The following is a 23886-nucleotide window of genomic DNA, read 5'->3' on the forward strand; positions in this document are numbered from 1 at the left end:
TGTTACCAATGTTTTTCAACCCATTACTATTCTTGATATCATGTGAACAACAACAAAAACACAGGGAAAAAGAAAAAAAAACATAATTCAATACTCTGCAACCCTTTTCCACATTTCTCATAGGTATTATATAGAAATACTTATAAAAATATTTAAAATGTGTTTTTCAATTGTGAAATGTTTTGACTTACAGTTTCCATCAGCCCTGATCTACGGAGGCAATAGCGAGAAACTATGAGCCACAGCTGCTCATCCCTGATTTAAAATAATACATATGATATAGTTCAAATTCAACCAATATCATGCAAATGAAAAATTAAGAGTCAGAAATTAGCTTAATGAGTTTGTTTTACCTCAAGCCAAGAAGATATAGTTTTGGCCACGCATCAGGATAGGCAGTTTTGAACTCAAGGTCTCAGGCTGTTATCCAAGTTTGAAAGATGCTTAGAACTTGCATCATGGTTTCCAAGGTAATGCCGTGAGGTCACCATTCCATCTCGATGGTTCTTGAAAGAGCATGACTTAGAAAAACACAACATTATGGTGATCTTTAATTTACACAACGGATGGAGAATCAAATCTGATTTTTTAGCAATATTGTTAGATATCTGGCAATCTCGACCCCATGTTTATCTATATAACAGAAGAGGCTGTAATGAGGTTGAATGCTGGTATAATTATCTCATGGGCCTAACTGTATTTATAAAAAAATAAACTCCTACAAACATTGTTTGTTGGATTTTCCCAAAAGGTAGCTACTTTAACCAAACAACATTACTCCTCCCCCACCCCCCAAATATATCTTTACCCCTTAAAGGCAGGTTCATTAAAGCCATATATTTTCCTATCCTTATAACATCTGAAAGGACCCCCCCGGTGATGCAATGGGTTAAAAAACCCTTGTGCTGGAAGGACTTAAGACTGACAGGTCGCAGGTTCGAATCCAGGGAGAATGCGGATGAGCTCCCCTTGTCAGCTCCAGCTTCCCATGCGGGGACATGAGAGAAGCCTCCCACAACGATGGTAAAACATCAAAACATCCAGGTGTCCCCTGGGCAATTCTCTCACACCAGGAGCACTTGCAGTTTCTCAAGTCGCTCCTGACATGGAAAATAAATCTGAAACACGTTAAATAAAATTAATGTTTAATTTTTAACATTTGGAAGAACACTTAGTTTTCTTTTCAAGGCAGTAGTCTTGCCCTGAAATCTCTTTCTTGACTCTGAGGCCCCACATAATGCCACATAATGCAATTTCAGAATACAGGTTATCATATGGCAATGCAGACATAAAATCCATTTCAATACAGTTCAATCTGCATTATATGACTCTACTCACTAACCATTGTAGTCCAGTTCAAAATGCGATATATGACAGTGTAGATGGGGCCTGAATCTAATAGGAAAGGGTTTAGGCCCCGATTGCTGGGAAACATACGTATAATTACACAAAATGGGATAAAGTTGGCATATTCCTAGCACTTAGCCTACATTTTTAAACACCTGGCATATATCTGATACTTATATGAATGATGCAAAATGTAGTTAACATTTAGTCTATAGTGAGACAATCAAAGCCTACTTGGGACCAAGTCTAAAAAGGTAAAGGTAAAGGTTTCCCCTTGACATTAAGTCTATTCATGTTCGACTCAGGGGAGTGGTGCTCATCTCTATTTCTAAGCCGAAGAGCCGATGTTGTCTGTAGACGTCTCCTAAATCATGTGGCTGGCATGACTGCATGGAGTGCCATTACCTATTGATCTACTCACATTTACATGTTTTCGAACTGCTAGGTTTTCAGAAGCTGGGGCTAACAGCAGGAGCTCACCCCACTCCCCAGAGTCAAACCGCCAACCTTTTGGTCAGCAAGTTCAGCAGCTTAGTGATTTAACCTGCTGCACCACCAGAGGCCCCAGGTGCCAAATCTACATATAAAAAATTAACAAATTTGAATGAGATGTCCAAATCCAACATCGGAAAACATGTTTGAAAATTTCAGTTTATTAGGGCTAGAGAAATTGAGTAAAATTAAATATATTGTCCTATTTCTGCTATAGTTTTATGAAACACACAAAAAAGCAGAACAGATACAATTAATATAAATTGTAGTTTTCTGGCAGTGTTTCACAAAACAAACATGCAACACAGTTTTCTTTCCAGCCACTATTATTCCCTCTTCTGCACATGATTGCATCTTATCCACGAGAATCATTTATACAGCAACAAACTGAACATTTACCTTGACTTGACACATTTGCTTTGTCTTAGCTCCCTTACTATTCTCCATCCCACAACAACCCAACTCCAAGTTTAGAACACCTCCTCATTTCTGTAGTTTTTCAGCTGCGCTTGTTTATTGTTTTACTTTTGCTTCGTAACTTGTTTAAAATGTCAAAGAAAAGCTAGCAGTACCTGAATATAAACTTCTTGGACTTTGTTCTAAGTGCAAAATCAAGTTCTGCAAGATTATGTTTCCTCCTCCATCTGTCATGAAGTGTAGCAGCTCGGATTCACAAGACTTAACGTTCTGTCACCAAGATACGGTACTTTTGTTTACTTCTGTCTCCAGGCAACTCCAGTGCCTCCTTTCAGACACAGAAGTCTCCAGAAAAGCTCAGAGTTTTATGCTTCAGAATACATAATTAATGACTTTATTAATCAAAGGAAAAGCAAGTATCTGAATAGTTACACAAAACAAGACTGGAATAGGAAACTGACTATTTTAATCAACAATAGAACTCAGAATCAAGTTTTCCACCTGGTTAAATCAATGCAATGATATCATTTGGAATGGCTGTTCCAGGTGGGAGGGGGGAAATAGGGGAAATAGGGGGGAGGGTATACACATCCAAGGAATATATGAAGCGTTAATATTGCAAAGTGATACTTGGAACAATGTATAGTGAGATAAGGTCTCTATTGCAAAGCCTGTTAAATTATTGGATGTATCAATAATAAAAGAAAAGAAAAGAAAGAATAATAGAATCATAGAGCTGGAAGACCTCATGGGCCATCCAGTCCAAGCCCCTGTCAAAAAGCAGGAAATTCTCATTCAAAGCACCCCCGACAGATGACCATTCAGCCCCTGCTTAAAAGCCTCCAAAGAAGGAGCCTCCGCCACACTCCAGGGCAGAGAGATCCACTGCTGAACAGCTCTCACAGAAAGTTCTTCCTGATGTTCAGGTGGAATCTCCTTTCCTGTAATTTAAAGCCATTGTTCCACATCCTAGTCTTCAAGGCAACAGAAAACAAGCCTACTTCCTCCTCCCTATGACTTCCCCTCACATATTTATACATGGTAATCATGTCTCCTCTCAGCCTTCTCTTCTGAAGGCTAAACATGCCCAGCTCTTTAAGCCGCTCTTCGTAGGGCTTGTTCTCCAGACCCTTGATCATTTTAGTCTCCTTCCTCTGGACACATTCCAGCTTGTCAACATCTCCGATCAATTGTGGTGCCCAGAATTGGACACAGTATTCCTGTTGTGGTCTGAACAAGGCAGAATAGAGGAATAGCATGACTTCCCGGGATCTAGACACTATACTCCTATTGATGCAGGCCAAAATCCTATTGGCTTTTTTAATCACTGCATGACATTATTGCCTCATGTTCAACTTCCCGTCCATGAGGACTCCAAGATCTTTTTCACACAGACTGCTATCGAGCCAGGCGTCCCACATCCTATATCTTTGCATTTCATTTTTTCTGCCTTAGTGGAGTATCTTGCATTTGTCCCCACTGAACTTCATTTTGTTAGTTTTGGCCCACCTCTCTAATCTATTAGGATCATATTGAATTCTGCTCCTGTCTTCTGAAGTATGAACTATGTCTCCCAATTTGAAGAAGAAGAAAAAGAAACAAAATAAGTGGATCAGTAACCAGTATTCGCTTACAGTGAAATTGTGAATCTGTTCCTGGTTTTGATTATGGAACCAAGTTCCAAAATATGTTCAGCATCTTGGACAGCTCCTTTAAAATTCAGGTTTAAAGGAGTCACCATCTCTCTAAATGGAAGCCACTAGCTGCCACTGTCTATTACTTGGGACAGCAATAGTTAATTTGCTGTCGATTTCTCTAGGAAATTGTCATAATAAATTGATTAGGTTTCGGAAAATTGTCTAGTTCACATTACTTATCATTTTTATTGCTTTAAATTAGTGTAATCTATTCATTTTGCTTTTACTGGTATGTCACCCTGCGGTCTTGTGATACACGGCAGGAATAGTGGAGTGAGTATTGTCCTGAAACTCTGGAGAATGAATCCCCACTTGGCCATGAAAACCCACTGGATGATCTCGGGTACATACTCTCTGCATCAGAAAACTCCATGATAGATTCACCTTAGGATTTCAATAATCAGAAATGACATATAGTTACACAATAATAACAATAAATACTTAACCAATCAATCAATTAAATCTGCTGTTTTCATATATAAACTATAATATTTTATGGTAAGAGTAGAAAATGCACATTCATGGAAAAATAGATAGAAATACAATCCCTCTCCAAAACCTTATAATATTACTACTGTTTTCCATGACAGGACTGCTGAATATTTGTTGTGATTCATTTATATGCTGCTTTTCCCCAGTAACAATATTCAATGCAGCTTGTAATTTGTTAAAACAATACAGAGGAGAAACTATACAGTTTTATTTATTTATTTATTTACTTCATTTATATCCCGTCTTTCTCAACCCCAAAGGGGACTCAGAGCGGCCTTACAAATTAGGCAGCAATTTGATGCCAAAAATAAACATACAATAAATAAACAGTTTCATTAAAACTGAAACATTAAAACAACACAATTTAAAACCAATTATTAAAATCACGCCATCCAAAATCATAATCCAAAGCCATTCCATTTGTCAGTTGACTATTCCTTATCCTCTTGTTGCTTTAGAAACTTGCTATCCATAAGCTTGAGCACATAACCACATTTTTACTTTCTTCCTGAAGATCAGGAGGGAGGGGGCTGCTCTAATTTCACTAAGTAGGAAGTTGCAAAGCCAAAGGCCCACCACTGAGAAGGCCCTGTCTTTCATCCCCACCACCTGCACATGCAAAAGAGGTGGGACCGAGAATAGAGCCTCCCCAGAAGATCTTAATCTCCAAGGTGGATCATAGAGAGAGATACAGGTAAGCTGGGCTGGAACCGTTTAGGGCTTTATAGGCTAAAGCCAGCACTTTGAATTGTGTTTGGTAGCAGACTGGCAGCAAGTGGAACTGACGTAACAGGGGGGTTGTGCGCTCCCTGTACGCTACCCCAGTGAGGAATCTGGCTTCTGCCCATTGGACCACTTGAACCTTCCAAACAATCTTCAAAGTAAACCCCATGGGTGCAACTGCTGAGGCCTGGGGTTCCACGTTCAACAATGAATCCAGGAGGACTCCCAAGTTGCAAACCTGCATCTTCAGAGGGAGTGCAACTCCATCCAAGACAGGCTGTAACCCTATGCCCTGTTCGCTTGACCAGGAGTACTTCTGTCTTGTCTGGATTCAATTTCAATTTGTTTGTCCTCATCCAGACTGTCACAGCTGTCAAGCACCAGTTCAGGACGTGGACAGTCTCCTTAGTAGCAGGTGGAAAAGAGTAATAGAGTTACGTAGAATCATAGAATCATAGAGTTGGAAGAGATCTCATGGGCGTACCAGTCCAACCTCCTGCCAAGAAGCAGGAAAATTGCACCCCTGATAGATGGCCATCCAGCCTCTGATTAAAAGCCTCCATAGAAGGAGCCTCCACCATACTCCAGGGCAGAGAGTTCCACTACTGAACAGCTCTCACAGTCAGCAAGTTCTTCCTAATGTTCAAGTGGAATCTCCTTTCTTGTAGTTTGAAGCCATTGTTCCCCGTCCTGGTCTCCAGGGTAGCTTGCTCCCTCCTCCCTATGACATCCCCCCCCCCCCACATAGTTATACATGGCCATCATGTCTCCTCTCAGCCTTCTCTTCTTCAGACTAAACATGGGGCTTGTTCTCCAGACCCTTAATCATTTTAGTTGCCCTCCTCTGGACACATTCCAGCTTGTTAATGTCTCCCTTAAATTGTGGTGCCCAGAACTGGACACAGTATTCCAGGTGTGGTCTGACCAAGGCAGAATAGAGGGGTAGCAGGACTTCCCTGAATCTCTAGGCACTATGCTTCCATGTAATGTGGCGCCAAAATCCCATTAGCTTTTTTTGCCGCCACATTACATGGTTGGCTCATGTTTAACTTGTTGTCCATGAGATCTCCAAGATCTTTTTCACATGTACTGCTCTCAAGCAAGGCATCGTCCCCCATTCTGTAGCTTTGCATTTCATTTATTCTGCATAAGTGAAGTATCTTGTATTTGTCACTGTTGAACTTCATTTTGTTAAATGTATTGTCGAAGGCTTTCATGGCTGGAATCACTAGGTTCTTGTGGGTTTTTTCGGGCTATAGAGCCATGTTCTAGAGGCATTTCTCCTGACGTTTCGCCTGCATCTATGGCAAGCATCCTCAGAGGTAGAGGTCTGTTGGAATTAGGACAATGGGTTTATATATATCTGTGGAATGGCTGGGGTGGGGCAAGGAGCTCTTCCCTGCTGCAGTTAGGTGTGAATGTTAGCTGATCACCTTCATTAGCATTTGAAGGCCTGCCTGCGCCTGGGAAAATCTGTTGCTGGGAGGTGTTAATCTGTGCCTGGTTTTTTTCCTCTCTGTTGTTTAGCTGTTATAATTTTAGAGTTTTTTAATACTGGTAGCCAGATTTTGTTCATTTTCATGGTCTCTTCCTTTCTGTTGAAATTGTCCACATGCTTGTGGATTTCAATGGCTTCTCTGTGTAGTCTGACATGGTGGTTGTTGGTGTGGTCCAGCATTTCTGTGTTCTCAAACAGTATGCTGTGTCCAGGCTGGTTCATCAGGTGCTCTGCTATGGCTGACTTCTCTGGTTGAAGGAGTCTGCAGTGCCTTTCATGTTCCTTGATGCGTGTCTGGGCGCTGCGTTTGGTGGTCCCTATGTAGACTTGTCCACAGCTGCATGGTATACGGTAGACTCCTGCAGAGGTGAGAGGATCCCTCCTGTCCTTTGCTGAATGCAGCATTTGTTGGATTTTCTTGGTGGGTTTGTAGATTGTTTGTATGTTGTGTTTCCTCATCAGCTTCCCTATGCGGTCAGTGGTTCCCTTGATGTATGGCAGGAACACTTTTCCTCTGGGTGGATCTTCATTTTGTTAGTTTTGGCCCATTGCTCTAATCTGTTGTACTAACATTTCAAGAAAAAAGTAAAAACATAAATATGATTTTAAAAACAAATAAGCAATTCAGAAAGCTAAAAGCATTATAATGAAGGAAGAGGCTGGATAAAGCCAACAAAATAGCAGAATCTCTCTAGGAAGGACATTCCAGGGTTTGTGAGCAGCTACTAAGAAAGTCTCCTCTCTTGTTCCCACCAAACAAGCTTGAGAAATTGGTGGGACACAGGAAAAGGCCTCTTTTAAAGATCTTGGAGCCCGAATAGTCTCATATAGTGAGATGCTAAAACACTCCTAAAACTTGGGCTGCCAGTTAATGTCTTTATTTTTAATTCAACAAGAACAACTTTAATTGCTTTAGAAACAGAGTTAGGGATTGAACTAGTCCATGGTCTGGGGTTTGAATCCCTGTGTATTAGTGCTAAATTTGGTTACTGCCTCTTCTGTATCAAAGGTTCTTTATCTTTGACAGATATATGACAGACAGCGCAACCATTGTCTGATCCATGATATGAATAACTGTACCTATTTGATTTAGATGGAGTACTTGTGAGAGCACTTTGTTTCTGTCTTTTTTCAAGAACTTCTTGGTATTCAGAACAGAAATAGGTTGAGTTAAAAAAAATCTTCATGTGCAAAAAAGCAAAACTGACAATTTCCCCCAGCTTTGGACAAAGTACAATCTTTAAATATGCAGCAGAATGTTGAAATTCGTTCTGCTGCATTTTAGAAAGCTTTTGAGCTTCGTCGTCGTTACACTTAATCTCTTTTCTCCTAAAAGACATGCTGATTATTTCACATTTTATAATTATATTTTAACTCTGTAGCCACCCATACTGTTAAGGATGAGACCCTTGTCCATGTGCTCACACCAATTGAGGTGAGATGGTGGCCGCAAGCATCTCCTCAGTAGGGTATACCTTCTTAAAAGTGTTTCATACCTAGTGCCTACAGAGTGTGTGTGTGTGGGGTGGATGGTTTTTCAACCTTTTATCTTTCTGGCCATGTTTACTGACAAATTGTACCCCCCAAAATATGAATTATACCAAATTATATACATTCTTGCAATGTCCAATCCAGTGGGCTGCTTCTTCTGCTTTGCTTTCTTCTTTGTTTTCCAAAATTCATCTGGGGAACTGACCAGTTATACACCAGAAGAATTTTGCATGATATCCTTACTAAACATATCACCTTGGGCAGGCCCGCAGCCAGGATTTCAATTCGGGGGGGGGGGGGGGCTGAGTTTGTTTCAGGGGGGGGGGGCTGAGTTTGAGTGAAAGAGGGTCTAGCCTAGCAAACCTTTTGTATCATTACCTCAATACCCCAATGCATATGGGATATATTGAGTATGGTGATCAGATCATGATATGAATAAACATAACAGTTTACATAATGCACCAATAAGGCCTTTTCGTGAACCACCATGAGAATTTCGGGGGGGGGGGGAATGAAGCCCCTCAAGCCCCCCCCCCCCCTCCCAGCTACATGCCTGACCTTGGGAAATTCAGAAGGAAATGGCTAAGCATCTCAATCTCCTTGATACAATCAGGCTGAACCAATCCCATTGGTAAGTTTTTTTCTCATTAAAGAGCCTTCAGAAGTCCACTTCACTCATAAATTCTAGGGGTTCAATTCACAGATTTATATTTAATACTTTTCTCACAATCTCGCAATTCCAGCGGGCTGCCCTTTCCAGATTCCGCAACCCTAAAGAAGCCAAACATACCTGTGGCGTTTCTCTGCCAAACAGAGGCTGACATAAGTATTCCAAAATGAATAAATATTCTCTGTATTTCCCAGTGAAGCATGTCAGATCTTTAGAAGTGCAGACTGTATTCTGATGTCCTTTCAGTCCTGAATTAATACAACTCTGTTATTTTTGCCTTCAATCTTCTTTTTAGCTTTTAATATGTTTTAATGGAGGGGCCATGGTGGTGCAGTGGGTTAAACTACTAAGCTGCATAATTTACTGATTGGAAGATCGGTGGTTTGAATTCACGGACGAGATGAGCTCCTATTGTTAGCCCCAGCTTCTGCCAACCTAGCAGTTCGAAAACATGCCAATGTGAATAGATCAATAGTTACTGCTTCTGTGGGAAGGTAACGGTGCTCCATGCAGTCATGCTGGCCACATGACTGAGGAGATATCTACAGACAACGCCGGCTCTTCGGCTTAGAAATGGAGATGAGCACCGCCTTCCAGACTTGGACACAACTAGACTTAATGTCAAGGGAAAACCTTTACCTTTACTTATGTTTTAATGGATTTTCTGTGAATTTTAAATATTGCTATGTTTAATTCTGTTATAGCATTTGCATATTTGTATATTTTAAATTATGTGGTCATATTTTTAATGTAAGCCGCTTTGAGTCTCAATAATAATAATAATAATAATAATAAGAAGAAGAATAAGAATAATCTTAGTTCATATCCTGATTTGACTTTTGGTTTAGCTTGGCACTCCAGGATCCACACCTGTCGTATTAGCAATTACTGAACTATCTCAATATTAACAGTTCATGTTATAGCATCCTTTTATTGTTGTCTACTGTCAATTTGGTTCATGGCTTATAGCAACCTCTAAGGTGAATCGGTTGTGGATCCTCTTAGCAAGGTATTTTCAGAGGGGTTTGCCATTGCTTTCCACTGAGAAAGTATGGGTTTCCATGGCTAAGCAGGGATTCGAATCTTGGTTTCCTGAAATCTTAGACCAACACTCAAACCACAACACCACACAGGCTCTCTTTGTTTTTATATACTGCAGTGTTTTTCTTCCTTTTTGCATTTAAAAAATCTTAATTATGTCCAGTTTTATAATGGTTTCATAGTTTGTATTTTAATGAATTGTACATGGTCCAAAGATGTGTTGGTAGTCTATAAGTGCAATAAATGATGTTTTCTGTTGAATAATTTAAAATCAGGCTATTAGAAACTCTGAAAAAGTCTGCCAAGCGAAGTCTGTCAGAATAGCTTTGGTTGAGGAGAGAAATATCATTCACCCACTACATTTCTAAGTGAAAACAGGCTGGCAAAATGCAAGCTCCTTTTCTAGGGTCGGTTACCTTTCTAGATTTTACAAAACATTGAGAAGATCCTTTATGCTGGCTTCAGGCCTCCTGGCTGTTATAACATTGGAGAGAGGCTTTGTCATGGCCTGGAATCTTCAATGTATTTTAGGAGTAGATAGACCCATTTCCTAGCACATATTTAATGGCACTACTTTGCATACCTCACACCCTGAGTACAGGGATTACACTCTTATTCCTAGGAATGTAATGCCAGCTTCACTGAGCATCAAGATCTATTTGTAAAAACCCCAAATCATGACCCAAAATTTAAATACGAATCTTCTAGGCTGGACTGATGAGGCAATTTGTTTCCCTCTTCTTTGCTGCATGATCATTTCCTCTGCTGTTTCAAACTCCTGTTCAACCTAGCCCTTTGGTCTTGACCTCAAACCAGCATGAAACCCAGTTGGATGGCCCTCAGCCCACTTCCCACTATTTCATAGAATCATAGAATCAAAGAGTTGGAAGAGACCTCATGGGCCATCCAGTCCAACCCCCTGCCAAGAAGCAGGAATATTGCATTCAAATCACCCCTGACAAATGGCCATCCAGCCTCTGTTTAAAAGCTTCCAAAGAAGGAGCCTCCACCACATTCCGGGGCAGAGAGTTCCACTGCTGAACGGCTCTCACAGTCAGGAAGTTCTTCCTCATGTTCAGATGGAATCTCCTCTCTTGTAGTTTGAAGCCATTGTTCCGCGTCCTAGTCTCCAAGGAAGCAGAAAACAAGCTTGCTCCCTCCTCCCTGTGGCTTCCTCTCACATATTTATACATGGCTATCATATCTCCTTTCATTTCAATGAACTATCAGAGCAGAACAGATGTGCCCACTTATGGCTTTCAGGAAACACCTCTTTGTCTAACTCCAGTTCAATAACCCATTTTTTTTCATTTGCAAGGATGGGCAGCCACCATTCAAATGCTAATTTGCAAGTGATTTAGGAGGCAGTAAGTTATGGAACTCCCTTCCTGGCAATATTAGATCAGCCCCCTCTCTCCAGTCCTTCAGAAGGATGGTGAAGACCTGGCTGTGGGGCCAAGCCTTTTGGGGCAGTGCAATGAGGCACTGCCCCTGAGATGGTTTTAAACAACTTTTAGTGTGGATATAAGTGATTTTAATGTTTGTATATATTTATGGTTTTATGTTGAATGTTTGCCGTATATATGTTTTGGCCTGTCTGATTTGAATTTGTAGCAACAGGGTAGACACAGGCAGGTTTTGGAGATTTTAGTATCAGACTAATTTTAGTCACTTTGCATTCAATAGGTAATATGTTGTTCTGGTGTCTCACCTATTACAGCTGTATCCACTGATGAAACATTCATATGGATTGTCATTCACCCAGAAGATAATGATCTTATTAAAACACTGACTAGTGAAGAACATGAATGTGAATTCTGCATCTGTCAAAGAAATCAGGAGTGGGCTGTCTTCCCTCCACATTGCAGCTCATCCTGAACTACATCAACCTCTGTTTGATAAATCAACCACAATCAAAGTGCTGGCTTTAGCCTATAAATCCCTAAACGGTTCCAGATCAGCTTACCTGTCCAAACATATCTCCCCGCATGAACCATCTCAAAGATTAAGATAGTCTGGGGAGGCTCTGCTCTCAGTCCTTCACTGGTGAGACTGCTGGGGACAAGAGACAGGGCCTTCTCAGTGGTGGCCCCTCGTCTATGGAACTCTCTCCCCAATTAAATTAGATCAGCATCCTCCCTCCTAGCCTTCAGAAGGAAAGTGAAAACATGGCTTTGGGGTGAAGCCTTTGGAGAGTAATTGTAGTGCAATGACTCCGGATTATGATTGAGGATGGCATGGTTTTTTATAGTGAATGTCATGTTTTTAAATGTTGTAATGTGCATTAATTTTCATTCTTAATTTAAAGTCTTTATTTTAATTCTATGTTGTTTTAAGGCATTGAATAGTTGCCTATATGTAAATTCACCTTGAGTTTTCTTCAGGCTTGAGAAAGGCGGGGTATAAATAGGGTAAATAAATAAATAAATCATGTATGTCCTAGAGAGGGGAATAAAGACAGTTAACTGGAGCTTCAAAAAACCAAGAGGGATATTAATGGGGAGAGAAATAGTGGCCAACAATTGTATGAGGTATAAAGCTTTCCCTAGTGCATTTAGTATGGTGGCAGCTCTAAAATCTTTTATTATATGGGATGATGTATGCTGGTACCACGTAACAGATTGATACGGCTGCTGAAGATAAGTGTTAGTCTTTGTCTTACTAAGTTGATAAGCGTAAGACTTCATCATGCTTAGTAAATCCAAGCTTGAATTTCCCCCAAAGTCACTACATTTTAAGTGCAAGATGAATGTCCTCCTCTTTCTTGTCAATTGCAAGAAAGAGGTAGATAGATAGATAGATAGATAGATAGATAGATAGATAGATAGATAGATAGATACCCATCTTTCTTGTCTTTCCTTCTTCAGATACATTTATATACAGATGCCAGCTAATGTAGTTTCCTTTACTCATATGTCTATGGACATCAAAATGAAAATACTGAAAACAAACCATAGTATTTAAGGACCACTTTTAAACAGATGGACTTCTGCGTGTCATGTACCTAAGAGAAAACACTAGGGGCTTGGCTTAGGTTTGAAAGAGTCACATATTGTTCCTCTTGAGCCTTGTACTTTGAAAAGCAATGTGATATATTTAGCCTAAAATGAGCAGATGGGCTGTCCAGATTGGACGTTTGTACTTGAAATTCCCACAATAAAATTATTTTATTGTGTTTTCTTTCCTTATAGAGTTTGAACGAGCACATGAATCCTCATATAGGTGTTTTATTTTGTTTGTATAATAATGTGTTTCCTCCAAAGTAGGTTTTTCCCCCTTTCCTTGTTGGAGACTCTTCCTTGTTATAATTGTTATCATTGTTTCGTTAATATACAAAGCTTTTTGTTGATATTTGTGGCAATAGTTTGATCAGAAATGCAATCAAGTATTATACTTATGCTGTTCTCCCCCTTTCCTTGCAAGCTCTGTTTGGCGACAAAGTGAGGAACATCAAAGGCAAACCTTCACGTAGACTCAAGCCTTCATTTGTATAAAGCCATCTAATCCTGGCATGTTTAAAATGCCTAATGGGCTTATTTGAAGGAAATGTGCATGAACAGGTTTTGCCTCTCTTGGTCAGGATATCACTGATTTGATTAGAAATGTCATTCCGCTATTAATCTGAAGTGAATAATTTGAGCAGGTCCAGGAGTCAATTGGGCCCACCAGGAACCCGTTGTAGGTCAACTCTCCTCTTTTTATTTTAAAACTGGAAGCAACTATTAAAAAACATTTTCCACCATCTTAAACAAACAGGAAAAAAGCACTTTTCTCATAAAGCAGAGCCTTACTTAAGAAGATCATTGCTATTCCTGGAGCAGTTTTCTTTATTGTGAACAAATGAGGGAGAGTGTAAAGAGAGGACTGTTGTAGATTGGCAAGGATTGGATGAGCTTTATGAGTGCTCAGAGGATGAGGAAGGGGATGATGGGTTGCAACCTATCATTTCCGAGAAGTCTGTGAAAGATAGTAGGGGCCTGGAGAGAGATGTTTTGGAATCTTGAGGCCATTCCCAGGCAACAGGAGATATATCAGTTCCCATGAGAATAGCCCAGATTGGTCTTTAGATGAAAATGTGGAAGACAAAGGTTTTTCCAGGTCAAGCCACTTGGAGATTAGGAGACAGAATGTTAAACAAAGACAAAATCATTTTTCTCAGAGGCTTAGAGATAAGGAGAGAAAAAGCAGGTGTGTAAGAAGTGATTTTATGGGAGGGATTGATGCCTTTTAATTGGGTTCTTAGACCTTTAGTGGGAACAATGTTGTAATAAGGGGAAAGCAGCTCTTGGTTTCCAGTCCTAGTTCCACGTTCCTATATTTCAAGATTCTTAGTTTGCTTCCTGTTTATAACTTCATGTTTTTGGAGGTTTTGTCTTTCTTGTGTTCCTGTTTTCATGCTTATGGATATAACTTTTGAACAATACCCTGCTTAAATATTATTTTACTTTATGTTAACTCAAGTCTCTGTGAATTGCCCTTTGATGCCTTGGTTCAAAAGCTGATGAACTCTTGATCTTGTTGGGAATTCCTTTTTGTACTTTTTCTGCTTCCTTTTTAATTAACATTTTTTTCTTTTTATACTTATTAATTAATAAAAATTTTACTAATTAGATTATCTGAACATTGTGTGGTGTTGGGTGAAAAGGTGTTCCAGGGCTACAGTGCAACAAGGACCTAGGCAAGCTGGGCAAACTACAGGAAAAGAGATCCAGTCAAAACATTAGGAAAAAACTTCCTGAGGGCAAGAGCTTTTCAACAGCAGAGTATGTTGCCAGGGAGTGGGGTGAGTCTCCTCCTGTTAAGGTTTTAAGCAGAGGCTGTCTACCTATCTGTTGGGAGTGCTTTGATTACATATTCCTGAATAGTAGGGGGTTGGACTGGATGGCCTTTGTGGTCTCTATGATTTTAAGCCTGTTTGGAGCCAGCCAATCATAGCTCAGGAATGGCTGTGAAGGGGGTCTATGGGGAAGAACACTTATTAGCCAAGACTTCATACTGCCCAGTACAACATAAGCATTGTACTACAGAGCCCATATATCATACCCAGGACACAATTTTGCTGTGATAGTTCCCCGAATAATTATTTATTTGTTTATTTATTTACTGTATTTATACCCCACTCTTCTCAACCCTGAAGGGGACTCAGAGCGGCTTACAGATTATGGCAACATTCAATGCCCCATCGTACAACAAATAATAAATATAACATATCAAATTATAAAACAATTAAAACATATAAATGCAATAAGTTCAACAACAAATAATATAACATATTAAATTATAAAACATTTAAAACATATAAATGCAATAAAACATATTAAAATAGTTTTAACAGATCAGAAGTTCCATCAGGGGAAGAATGAGATGCCAAACCAGAGTGGCAGTGTTGACTCAAGAGAGGGCTCAGGTGAATCAAGGCCCATGGCTGGAAAAAACAAATGTTGGTATCTCTGTGCTGACCCAAGGATGCTGAAATGGAGGCCAGTCAAGATAGAGTCCAGCAGCACCAAGCTGAGTGAGTCCCAAGATGCTGAGCCAGAGGCAGCAAGGGAAATAAACACTGCCCTTTCCCTCAAAGCCCCTGGTGATGGTACCTTCCCTTCTTGCTTAGACCTGAGGCCCTGCAGATGTGGGTCTTTGTATGCCTCAGCCTCTGGGGCAAGCAGGTGTTGTTGCTGGCAGAGTCAGGGCCTTGGTTCTGCTAGGAGTGAGTCCACAGGAGCTGAGCCAGGGCAACAGAAGAAACAAACGCTGGCCCTTCCCTCAAAGCCCCTGGTGATGGTACCTTCCCTTCTTGCTTAGACCTCAATAGCCATTCAGCAATGCTTCATAGTCAGGCACAGACCCCAAGGAGATCAGAGGGGCCCAAGGGATATCTTCATGGTTGGCATTCTTTCCCAAATAAGTCATGTCATCTTGGGACAAAAAAACACCCCCCACATTTCTCCTTCAGTCAGTTACCCATGATAGGGAAGTGGGTGAATTCTTTCAACGTGTAGTGCCACTGAAATCCTCCCAAGACCACCAATTAAAACTAAGTAACTACATTCTGCTACAAAAGTTAATTGGAACAGCCTCACTTTCCCTACAGATCCAATTGACATCAAAGGCCATGCGTTAGATGCTCAAAAAATGGATCATAGTCCCTGGGAATAAGTGAATGCCATCCTTTGAACAAATATCTGACTTATTTTGTGTAATGTCATGTTGAAAAATGTAAGCCTCATCAATTTGGATAATCCATTTATGATATATGTATGAAAGTCCTGTTAACCTGTCTCTGAGCTTTGTTTATAAAATCGGGATTGACAGCATTCCTTCACAACCACTGTTCCAGCATCTCTACCCAAGTTAGTATAAATATCAGGACTGCAAACTTTATGCATGGAAAATTGTCATGAACACCATGGTTAAGAACTGAAATCCGCAAACCAGATCAACTATTGGGTCATACCGTCTACAGAAAACCCACACACACAGATAGATATCTACACAAAAACTCCAACCATCACCCAAGTCAAAAAAGAAGCACCATTAAAGCCTTGGCAGACTGTGCAAAAAGAATCTGCGAACCCCACCTCCTCCAAGATGAACTGAGCCACCTCAACTGGGCTCTCCAGGCCAATGGATACTCCACCTCAGACATCAGAAGAGCTGCAAGACCAAGAACAAGCCAAGAGAGTAAAGATGAAGATCCACCCAGAGGAAAAGTGTTCCTGCCATACATCAAGGGAACCACAGACCGCATAGGGAAGCTGATGAGGAAACAGAACGTACAAACTATCTACAGACCCACCAAGAAAAACCAACAAATGCTATGTTCAGCAAAGGACAAGAGGGATCTTCTCACTTCTGCAGGAGTCTACCATATACCATGCAGCTGTGGACAAGTCTACCACCAGACGCAGCGCCCAAACACTAATCAAGGGACATGAAAGGCACTGCAGACTACTCCAACCAGATAAATCAGCCATAGCAGAGCACCTGATGAACCAACCTGGACACAGCATATTATTTGAGAACACAGAAATGCTGGACCACACCAACAACCACCATGTCAGACTACACAGAGAAGCCATTGAAATCCACAAGCATGTGGACAATTTCAACAGAAAGGAAGAGACCATGAAAATGAACAACATCTGGCTACCAGTATTAAAAAACTCTAAAATTACAACAGCAAAACAGCAGAGAGGAAACAACCAGGCACATCTTAACACCTCTCAACAAAAGATTTTCCCAGGCTCAGCCAGGCCTTCAAATGCTAATGAAGGTGATCAGTTGAAACATTCACACCTAGCTCCAGCAGAGAAGAGCTCTTTGCTCCACCTCAACCATTCCACAGATATATAAACCCATTGTCCTAATTCCAACAGACCTCACTACCTCTGAGGATGCTTGCCATAGATGCAGGCGAAACGTCAGGAGAAATACCTCTAGAACATGTCCCTATAGCCCGAAAAAACCCACAAGAACCTAGTGAAATAAAATACTCACCAAATCAATTTCATCAAGATGCAGAAGCAACAGAGGAGAGGATCTGATTCAATATAAATGTCAATATACTTTGACATTTACTCTGAATCAGTTCTGACTGCTTCATCCTCTTATTCCAAAAATAAGAAACAGACCAGTGTGGCGTCAAAGAGAGGTGAGACCCAAATCATGGGTCTGAAGTGTGCTTCTGCCCTTGGATGATGAAGGAGCATCCCAGGAAGGCTATAAACACCTGGGCAGCCCACAGGCCCCAACCTGTGAGAAAAATCATAAAGTGCACAATGGAAGTACTTATATAGTACTTAAATGAGGCAGACTAACATCTACTAAGGAGGAGCCCATAGTGGTCAGACTATTAATGTTGGGCACAATACATGCAACCAACTTTCTCTACTTACGTATTCTCTAGAGTAGTGATGGCAAACCTTTTAGAGATTGAGTGCCCAAACCAGGTGGTGGGGGGAGCAGGGGATAAGTGGGTGGGGGAGTGGGGGTGAGCAGGGGCGGGAGAATGAGTGGGAGGGGCAAGCAAGCAGTTGAGTGAACAGTAAGCAATCAGGAACCAGATGGCAAGCAGAGGGTGGGTGGGCAAGCAAGTGAGCAGGGGCAAGGTGGCAAGCAGGCATGCAAGCAAGGAGGTGAGTTAGCAGGTGAGCAGGGGTAGGATGATGGGCAGGCAGGCAAGAGAGTGGGAGGTGGGCCATGGCATGCATGCCAGGAGAAAGGACACTGCATGTCCCTTCTGGCACGCATGCCATACGTTTGCTACCACTGCTCTGGAGAGTTATTCTTACTGCAATAGCAAAATTGTGCAGGACAAGAATGTAAAACAGGTGTGAATGTCAGGAAAAAAGCACAATGTGAGAAAGAAGCTAGTAGGGATTACTTGAGTCATCTAGTCCAGTCACTATTTCTCAGTCTAACCAACCTTGCAGGGTCCTTGCCATGATGTGTCAGGGGCTTGAAAAAACATTTATGATCTCCTGAATTCTCTGGAGGAGTAATGTTGCATCCAGATGAAATATTTTTTAAGAGTGCATTTGAGTTCAGATCTTGTTTGTGAGTGAAATTTGTTTGGCTCCATTCACTGCTGCCTCCACGTGACTTTATAGGATGCCAACAGGCTTCCAGTATTCTCTGTATCATTCTGAACCGCACATCCCCAGAGGGCTTATTGCTTGCAGCAGTAATGCTGATGAAAGAGAGCAAGCATTACTTCCAAGCTAGGTTAATCCTAAAAAGATGAGAGCATCATGTTTTCTTTTTCTTTTTTTCCAATTATTGAGATTATATTTGTGTATTAAGGGAGGATATGTGAAGCGCCAAAATCACAATAGAACTCACAATAGAATAATCCTCTTGCTGCACATATAAAGTGCTCTCTCTTGATCCGTCAGTTATGGACGTCTGAAAAATGCACTGGGGATAAAAATGCAATTCTCTATATACATAGCTGAGGGAATTAAAAAAAGTTTCCCTATACTAACAAAAAAACTGTTAGATTTTTTTTGTTAATACTCCATTAGTAAATGATTTATGTTTTAATGACTATTTAATCCATTTTACAGCAGCCCCCAGCCCAGCACTATAGATTTAATGTGAATTGCTCATATTTTCTGCAAAACTGGCTTGTTGACTATTTTGTGAATTAATTTGTTATTTTATGGTTATCACTTTTCAATGTTGTATTTTGTATTTTTGAGCTAAAACAATGTTACTGAATGGTAAATGTTGTAAATATACTTTCACAATGTTCTATTTCTCTATTTTATCTATGATGCCTTAAAACCACATTTCAGGTGTATAATCCAAATTGAAGATTGGCCAGAATACACTAACTATACACCTGTAAGGTTGGTTTTGGGAGAAGGTCGAAGCAACTCTGTGAGAGGACAGAGGTGTGAATGCTGTATGATTCTTATATGTGTTTTCACAGTGCTGCTCAGTTTATTTTCAAGTCATAGAATCATAGAATCATAGAATCAAAGAGTTGGAAGAGACCTCATGGGCCATCCAGTCCAACCCCCTGCCAAGAAGCAGGAATATTGCATTCAAATCACCCCTGACAGATGGCCATCCAGCCTCTGCTTAAAAGCTTCCAAAGAAGGAGCCTCCACCACACAGAGAGGCAGAGAGTTCCACTGCTGAACGGCTCTCACAGTCAGGAAGTTCTTCCTCATGTTCAGATGGAATCTCCTCTCTTGTAGTTTGAAGCCATTGTTCCGCGGCCTAGTCTCCAAGGAAGCAGAAAACAAGCTTGCTCCCTCCTCCCTGTGGTTTCCTCTCACATATTTATACATGGCTATCATATCTCCTCTCAGCCTTCTCTTCTTCAGGCTAAACATGCCCAGTTCCCTAAGCCGCTCCTCATAGGGCTTGTTCTCCAGACCCTTGATCATTTTAGTCGCCCTCCTCTGGACACATTCCAGCTTGTCAATATCTCTCTTGAATTGTGGTGCCCAGAATTGGACACAATATTCCAGATGTGGTCTAACCAAAGCAGAATAGAGGGGTAGCATTACTTCCTTAGATCTAGACACTATGCTCCTATTGATGCAGGCCAAAATCCCATTGGCTTTTTTTGCCACCACATCACATTGTTGGCTCCTGTTTAACTTGTTGTCCACGAGGACTCCAAGATCTTTTTCACACGTACTGCTCTCGAGCCAGGCGTCACCCATTCTGTATCTTTGCATTTCATTTTTTCTGCCAAAGTGGAGTATCTTACATTTGTCACTGTTGAACTTCATTTTGTTAGTTTTGGCCCATCTCTCTAATCTGTCAAGATCGTTTTGAATTCTGCTCCTCTCCTCTGGACTATTGGCTATCCCTCCCAATTTGGTGTCGTCTGCAAACTTGATGATCATGCCTTCGAGCCCTTCGTCTAAGTCATTAATAAAGATGTTGAACAGGACCGGGCCCAGGACGGAACCCTGCGGCACTCCACTTGTCACTTCTTTCCAAGATGAAGAGGAAGCATTAGTGAGCACTCTCTGTGTTCGTCCACTTAACCAATTACAGATCCACCTCACCGTAGTCTTGCCTAGCCCACATTGGACTAGTTTCCTTGCCGGAAGGTCATGGGGGACCTTGTCGAAGGCCTTACTGAAATCCAGGTACGCTACATCCACAGCATTCCCCGCATCTACCCAGCTTGTAGCTCTATCGAAGAAAGAGATCAGATTAGTCTGGCATGACTTGTTTTTGATAAATCCATGTTGACTATTAGCGATGACTGCATTTGTTTCTAAGTGTTTGCAGACCACTTCCTTAACAATCTTTTCCAGAATCTTGCCCGGTATCGACGTGAGGCTGACCGGACGGTAGTTGTTTGGGTCATCCTTTTTTCCCTTCTTGAAGATTGGGACCACATTGGCCCTCCTCCAATCTGCTGGAACTTCTCCCGTTCTCCAAGAACTCTCAAAGATGGTTGCCAATGGTTCCGAAATGACTTCCGCTAGTTCCTTCAATACTCTGGGGTGTAGTTGATCTGGCCCTGGGAACTTGAACTCGTTAAGAGCGGCCAGGTATTCCTGGACGACTTCTTTCCCAATTTGGGGTTGGATGTCCTCCAATCCCTCATCCACTCCATCTTGCTGAGGTTGAAGACTCTCTTTTTGTGAGAAGACCGAGGCAAAGAAGGCATTAAGTAGTTCTGCCTTTTCCCTATCCCCTGTCAGCATTGCCCCATCTTCTCCTTGAAGAGGTCCTATTGCCTCCTTGTTTTTCCTTTTTCTATTGACATAAGAATAGAAGCCCTTTTTATTGTTTTTAATGTCCCTGGCAAGTCTGAGCTCGTTTTTTGCTTTAGCCTTGCGGACCTTTTCCCTACAGGTGTTGGCTATTTCTCCCTTTTTCCACTTCTTGTGCATGTGTCTTTTGTGTCTTAGCACAGTTAGAAGTTCTTTGGACATCCATTCTGGCTTCTTTGCACTTGTCCTATTTTTTCTCTTTGTTGGCACGGTTTGCAATTTCGCCTTGAGTATTTCACTCTTGAGAAATTCCCATCTATCCATAACTCCCTTATCTTTTAGTATCTGTGTCCACGGAATGCTGCTCAGCGTTTCCTTCATTTTTTGGGAGCAAAATACAGAATCTGGCAGTGTGCAGGAATCACCTATCATGGTGTAGTTGTCAGAATATGACACAGGGATTTGAGAAATCCAAACTCTATCCTCTAATGAGTTATGAAACCATATTCTTCAACATGATGGTTTTTAAGCAACTTTTAGTGTGAATATAAGTGATTTTAATGTTTGTATATATTTATGGTTTTATGTCCTGGTATTGAATGTTTGCCATATATATGTTCTGTTCCACCCTGAGTCCCCTGCGGGGTGAGAAGGGTGGAATATAAATGTTTTAATAAACATTTCACAGATGAAAAGTGGGACACATCAGGCAACAACAACAACAACAACGACAACAATAGCAATAACAATTACTACTTTATTTTTGTACCCCGCTTCCATCTCTCTGAAGGGACTCGGGGCAGTTTACATGGGGACGAGCCCGTTCAACATAGTTAAAAGATAATACATTACAAAACACAACAACTGCATAAAACAAAATAAAACAGCAACATAATAACAAAATATAAAAGCAAGCATCAAACCAACCAAAGAACAATAATTATCAGTTTCTGGTCACAGGTGGGCAGACTGGTGCAAAAACAAATGTGAGGATAGGGCTGGTCGATAAAGTGCGTAGGTCATATCGTAACAGTAGAGATAGATGGCAATGTAAAATGGAGCATTATAGCTTTGAGTACTGAACAATAGTAATGTGCAAGGACAAGATTTTGGTTCCTGGCTGAGGCCAACTATCTGGGGAATTGTCTAGTCAAAAGCACAGCAGAACATCTACGTCTTTAGATCTTTGCAGAAAATGGATAGGGTAGGTGCTAGGTTAATCTTCTTGGGGAAGGAGTTTCAGAGCTGGGGGGCACCACTGAGAAGGCCCTCCTTCTCGTCCCCACCAACCGTACCTGAGACGGGAGTGGAAGCAAGAGAAGAGCCTCCCCAGAAGATCTTAGAGACTGTGCATGTTAAGGGAAGATGCGGTCATGAAGATAAGCAGGTCCCGAACTGTTTAGGGCTTTATAATCTGCATCTTTGAAGTGTCATCAGTATGATAAAAGTTATCAATGGGGACAAAAATACAAACAAGGAGAGGCTGCAACAATTTGCTTTTGCAAGGGTAAGATTCTGCCTTCTTCTGTCCTCTTTTTCCCACCACGTTTTGAACTCAGTTTGCAGCTATTAAAGTATATTACGAAAGGGGGAAAGTAGAAGGAAGGGAAAGAAGCTGGGACATTGTGAAAGCAGCTGAGAAAGTGGGATGACAGAGGATTAATAAGGACTGTCCCTTTCAAATCAGGACAGCTGGACAGTATGTGCAACCCACTGAGTGTGTTTGGACCACATCAACTGCAATCTGATCTACCTGACTGAGATGTTTTCAAAATGCACTGGGGAAGGGGAGAGTCATGGGTTTCATGAAAGAAAAGTAGGATATAAATGTCATTACTAAATAATTGTGCAGACCCCCCTCACCAACACTGAATGTTTCCATGTGAGGTTTAAAGCTGTCATTGCCCAAAGGAACTGCCAAATGAATGTATATCTGCCAAATATTCCCTGACATTATAAATGCCCCTGCTATTTTTTATGTCATTACACTACCACAGAAGCTAATATAAATTGCCTGTGAGAGGCTTGAAGGTGATGTGAACCTGTGAAAATGCCTAAGGCTCTTAGCTCTTTCTTCTGTTCTTGTGAAAGACTGCTGCTGACTCTTAAAATAGAACATAGTGGAACTGGAACTGTTACACAATTCTTCTTTCTAACTAAGAGTGAGAGTCTTTTTGGAAGCCAATCTGGAACTGCATCAGTATTGATTTTTCAATGTACTTCAATTTATAGCTTGAATTGCTGTAGAGTATCTGTTACCTGAAAATCATTACATTTAAGAAGTGGTGTATAATATTATTAAGAACTGGAAGTGCAAAAAACTGCAACTTGATGGCAACATCTCACTTTCAAAAATTGTTTCGGAAGTATATCACTTAAATACTTCTTTCAAGCAAAGCGAATATATTAACATCTTAAGATAAGAAAAAGAAGACATTGGTGTGGGATGTCTTCTTTTCCCCACTGCCCCACAGATTCGACCCAACGCCTGATAGATCCCCCCACTTTCCAATGGATATCCTGCTGTGCCCCGGCTTACGATTTTCCATGTGATGAGGTCTGAAGGTAGGGCAGATCCACGCACCTAATGAAAGAAGGGGCTCTACTCTTGGGCCCTGGAAGGGGGGGGGGGAGGAGCTCATGCCACAGTAAATTTTCATCCATCTAATTTTTGTTGGAACATGCAAGGAATCCGTTAATGTGTGTGCATCAACTTTAAAATAAGATGAATGAAGCTGATTGGTCAGGTAATGGCTGGGGAGCAGGCGGAGCCTGGGACTTTTAGGTACTGTTACATTTTTGTTCAGGCTTGAGCTATGCCAGTGCAGA

General features: G+C 41.1%; 1 protein-coding gene across 1 annotated transcript in view; it reads right to left on the reverse strand.

Annotated features, from left to right (window-relative positions):
- FAM81B (family with sequence similarity 81 member B) overlaps positions 1–2620 on the reverse strand; it is a 37164-nt gene extending 34544 nt beyond the window's left edge. The window contains exons 1-2 of the mRNA XM_060761803.2: positions 2412–2620; positions 354–521 (exon numbers count right to left, since the gene is read on the reverse strand). The gene's annotated coding sequence lies outside the window, so the exon portion shown is untranslated. The remainder of the gene's footprint in view (positions 1–353; positions 522–2411) is intronic.
- Between the last annotated feature and the right edge of the window lie 21266 nt (positions 2621–23886).

The sequence above is a fragment of the Anolis sagrei genome, chromosome 2, assembly GCF_037176765.1.
Source record: "Anolis sagrei isolate rAnoSag1 chromosome 2, rAnoSag1.mat, whole genome shotgun sequence".
In the NCBI taxonomy this organism is placed as follows: domain Eukaryota; kingdom Metazoa; phylum Chordata; class Lepidosauria; order Squamata; family Dactyloidae; genus Anolis; species Anolis sagrei.